Consider the following 4,974-nt stretch of genomic DNA (forward strand, 5'->3'; position numbering starts at 1 on the left):
AATCACCTTTTCCTCACATTGTATAACAAAAACTTTCCAGATGAACTGAAGAGCTTTAAAAACCTCAGAAACACTAAACTATTTATCACATCTCTGGAAGGAAGTAAATTTCCATCTTAGAAGCAAAAGAAGCAAACAGCAAGGGAAAGGTTAATTGGCTTGATATAGAAGTATTTTAAACTTTCGCATGTTAAAAAAAAAAAAGGCAACCCAAAAAAAAAGGCAAACAAACTAGGGAAATATTCGCAATCAGCTGCCACAAGAACTTCCATAAATTTATTTTATAAGAATATACTGAGGCCCCAGTGAATAAACAGAGTATATAGCAGATAGATTAAGCACCATTCTGTGGTGCTTAATCTGCATAGTTAAAGATCACCAACCCAGGAAGGAGAGGTCCTTAGTAGCCAAAAGAGTCTGGGAAAACTTGACAGGTGAGGTGGAGTGTGGGTTTATTCTTACAGATATGGACTGTCAGAGATGGAAGGAAGAGATGCCACACATTTGGGTGGCATTTCCTGCTCACTAGACTATCCTGGCTTCCCTCTTAATTTGCAGGGCTTTTGAGACCTAGAACTGGATAATCTCCCTAGTGTCTCTCCAGCCACCATTACCCATCTGTAATGGAAACAGCTTTCTTCATGGGGACAGACCACGGTGGAACCTCGGGGAGGTCTAGCAGAGGGGTGTTCTAGAAGGAGAATTCTGTGTCCATGAGGGTAGGGAGCTGGCCAAGGACTCTGTCCTGTCCTATCCTCTCTACAGTCTTGGAGCTTTCTGACCTAAAAACCAGCTGCTTGCTTACCTCTACCCCAGCTCCTAACTGGGGTTGAACGGCTTGGATATTTTGGTTTTGTTTTGTTTTTTTACAACTCTTCTGGAAACGTAGGCAAAACTTTCTTTAATTCCTCTGAGTATAGCTCAACTAGCATTATAATTTTAGAGTCTTTTCATTATATGACTTTTAATAAATATATTTTAAAAAATTATGCAGGCAATACATATTCATTTGAGAAAGTACAAATATAGCTGGCATTTCTGAGAGTTCTTCTGAAGAATAAAGGGGAAGAGAAAATAGAAAACAGAAATAGTTCACCACCAGTTAGATTTCCAAGGACAGCATGCTGGTCCCGCAGTAAGGAGATGCTGCTCTGCCACGAGGCTTTCCAGGCACCTGGGCTGGTTTCCTCTCCTCCCAGTTCAAGACCTGCCTAGCTTTGGGCACCTCCATTCCTTTACATGGGAGGGGTCTCCTGATGTCATTGTTTCCTCCAGGACACAAAACCCTGATTCATACTTGCAGCTCTTTCCCTCTGGCCTCCCACTCAGCTGTCTTCCCGGTCTAAGGAACTAGACTCATTCTTAGCCATGTGCATCAGCCATTCTCAATCTTTTCTCCACCCACCACGTGTGATGGATGGCATCCATATTCATACACGCTCTCAAAGGTTAAACCCAATTTTATCGAAACCTGGACAGGATTTTTTGCAGGAAATGAAAGTTGGTGGTAAAAATAACTATTATATCTCAATGCAATACGATGACTTGAAATTGGCATGACTGTTGGTATGTTAGCAATCTGCCCACTCCTGGCTACTGTGCATCTGGCACAGGCCCTGGAGAAGAAATTCCTGGGTACTGGCTGTGACACCACCTCTTTTTCTCCCAAATTAGTGAGGATGACATTATTATAGGGTTAGCCTTAATCGTGGGTTACCACTGAGCCTCATGCATATATTTTATAGCAATTCTTGTGTTGCACTGTGTGTGCATTTCCCTCATTAAACTTTTTTGTTAGTTGTTGTATCCCTTGTACCCAGCACAAAGACATTGATTGGTGCACACTGATTAAACAGATAAGTGAAGCCCTCTTGCCCTGACTCTGAGAAACCCAGCCTTCCCTTTGTTCCTCTCTCCCCACCCAGCCAGTACTACCAGCAGCTCGGGCTAAATTTTCTAAACTTAGTTTGCTTTCTTGTTTGGCCTGTTGGCACAAGTCTTGCATTCCAGCCCTGAGTTGTTGACCCTATTTCCTGGGCTCCTTTACCCATATTTTGTCTTTTCCAGTCATCAGGAGCCCTGGAGATATTATTAGGGGTTTTATTTAGAGTGCAAGATTTCTCTAACCTTCTCCTTCCCCCAGCAGGAGCTCTAGGTTGGCTCTCCACCTACATTTTAACTCACTGACCGTATACTTATGCCTTTTCCAATTCTTTTATGATCACCCAGAGCGTGTAGCACAGGCCTAGATATATGTTAGGCCCATCCCTTTGCAGTATATATCATACTGCTTATTAAATAAGTAACTGTATAGTTTATCTAACATCTCTGTCTCCTATTTGGAGGTAAAATCCATAAGGACAGAAATTCTGACTGTTCTAGTCACTGCTGTATCCCGAACATCTAGCACAGGCCCAGTACATAGTAGAGTTCAATAAAGATGTATGATAGAGGGGGTGCCTGGGTGGCTCATTCAGTTAAACATCAGGCCATGATACTCAGGTCATGATCCTGGGGTCCTACAACTGAGACCTGTGCTGGGTTCCCTGCTTGTGGGGAGCCTGCTTCTCCCTCTCCTCCCTGCCTGTGTCCCCCCCCCTCAAATAAATAAATATAATCTTAAAAAAAAAAAGATGCATGATAGGAATGAATGAATGAGTGAATTGAATTGACCCACAATGACTTTGATAAAGGGGGGATGGTTCTGTTTCTTTGAAAAGAAGGCTTAATGTTTGTTGAAGGATCTGTTTGTGGAAGGGGAAAACAGGCCTTGGGGCAGTTGGTGACGGAGGGCAGTGATGAATGCTTAAAGTGACTTCATGGGCAATTTGGTCAAGTGCTGGGGAGCCTGCTTGGGCCAAAATAGAGGGAACAAAAGGTTCTGGGAGGGTTGGGAATGGGAGTGGGATTGGTGAGTCACAGTTTCCTACATCCATCTCACCAGTGTCTTCCATGATCATATTTACTTTGGAGCACATACTATGTTCCCAGGAGATCTAGGGTAAAAGTAGAAGTTGGTTTGTTTATTTGTTACACTGTTCATGTGAACTAGTGTTTGGCGGCAGTGTTTCAAGGAGGGTTATTGCTAATCACTTCTAATACATGTGGGCTGGGGCAGAGGTGGCCACAGTTGGCCTTTGGGGAGATTGTACCTGGGATTTACCAATTAGCCCAGCAGGCTTACACTTCCTCATGAGACCTTGGTCCAGCTGTGGTCCCTGTCTGGACAAGGGATCCAGGGACAGAGCAGGAGGCAGAAATCTTAGAGGCGAGGGGCTTTGAGAGCTTCTTTGGGGACCAGAGGGAAGCAGAAAGTAGATGGGCAGTCTGAAGGGACTGCCTAGCTCTTGCTATGCTTACTAGACTTTAATTAAGGCCCTTTGATCTCTGAGCCCTGAGTGATGGGCACCAGACCCCTAAGGGAATGGGGCTGAATCAAGACTGTGAAAGGTCTAAACACGTTAAAGATTGTGGTTGGTCTCCATATGTCATTCAAACAGTTAAATCATAAAATAAGTTCAGTTCAGTAATACAGTTAAATCATAAAATAAGTTCAGTTCAGTAATACAGGTCAGGTTTATCCTGTGATGGTCATATTGATGCTTTTCTGCAAATATCAAATTCTTTTTAAAAACTTTTTTCAGTTTTGTTTTGGTGGTTCTTTTTTAAAAAATATTTTATTTATTTATTCATGAGAGAGAGAGAGAGAGAGGCAGAGACACAAGCAGGCCCCATGCAGGGTTCCTGACATGGGACTCGATCCCGGGTCTCCAGGATCAGGCCCTGGGCCAAAGGCAGTGCTAAACCGCTGAGCCACCCAGGCTGTCCGTGTTTTGGTGGTTCTACTTCAGTAACATCACCCCTGATGAGGAATGTGAGGGAGAGAGGCCTGTCACTGAGAGGCTGAGCAAGGGGCTAAGGGCATGGAAGGAAAAGCTTGACTGAGTGAAGCGTCTCTGAGGGTTCTGGCCACCCATGGGGTTGGCCTGGGATGTTGCCACTGAGGCCTGAGTGAGGGTCCCCAGTCCCTGACAGTGCCAGGGGTGGGCTTTAGTCAGTGAGGGGTGTAACAAAGTGCCTTGGTCAGTGAAGACCTGAGGAAAGGTTCCTAATCTCTGAGGTGTCTGTCAGTAGCCCTGCTTACTGAAGCTTTTGATGCAGGCATCTAGTTACCAGAGCCTAAAGGAGAGTCTTCTGTCACAAATTCCTGAGTGTGGTCCATGGGCCCTAAGTGAGAATCTCTACTCCCTGAGGGGACCAAGGGGGATGTTTGGGTCATGAAATTAGGGTTTCTGCCTTCGAGGCAATGGTGGATTGGGCATCCTGGCTTTGAGAGGTTTGAAGAAATAGCTCTGATTAATGAGATACAGCTGAGTGTCTTTGGTCAATAGGAAATATAAATAAGGCCTCAATCAAGTATGGACTTGTATAGGGGAAAACTTCCCAGTGTGGGGTCCAATAACAGCTTCTATGGCCAGATTAAGCCAATGTGGCCCTTAATTCCTCCTCCCCTTCCTCCTTCAGCTTGATCTGCAGATCTTCCAGTGACCAGTAGATGGCACTGCAGCTTCACACGAGGACAGGGCTGTGGCTGGAGTCCCAAGGTGGGGTCCAGGTGCAAGCAGGTGAGACAAGAGAGAGGGAATTAGTTGCTCCTCTGACCACATTCCCTGGAGGCAGGGAGAAACCAGGCTATGATGGCCCAAGCAATCCCCTAAACATAGGCCACCTAGAGGCCAAGTCGTCTTAATCACCAGGCCAACTAAATGCCCTGTGACTTTTTACATTTGATTCATTTATACATTCATTTGTTCAGCAGGTCTAGTACCTGATAGAGTTTGTGCTGGGCACTGAGGGAGGATACAAGGGTGATTAAAGCAGATTGCTCTTGTTGAGAAATCCATAATATTGGAGGTGAAACATTAATATAAACAAATTATAATACATATAATAAGGACTGCAATAAGAATGTAC

The sequence above is a fragment of the Canis lupus genome, chromosome 23 (genome assembly GCF_048164855.1).
Source record: "Canis lupus baileyi chromosome 23, mCanLup2.hap1, whole genome shotgun sequence".
NCBI lineage: Eukaryota > Metazoa > Chordata > Mammalia > Carnivora > Canidae > Canis > Canis lupus.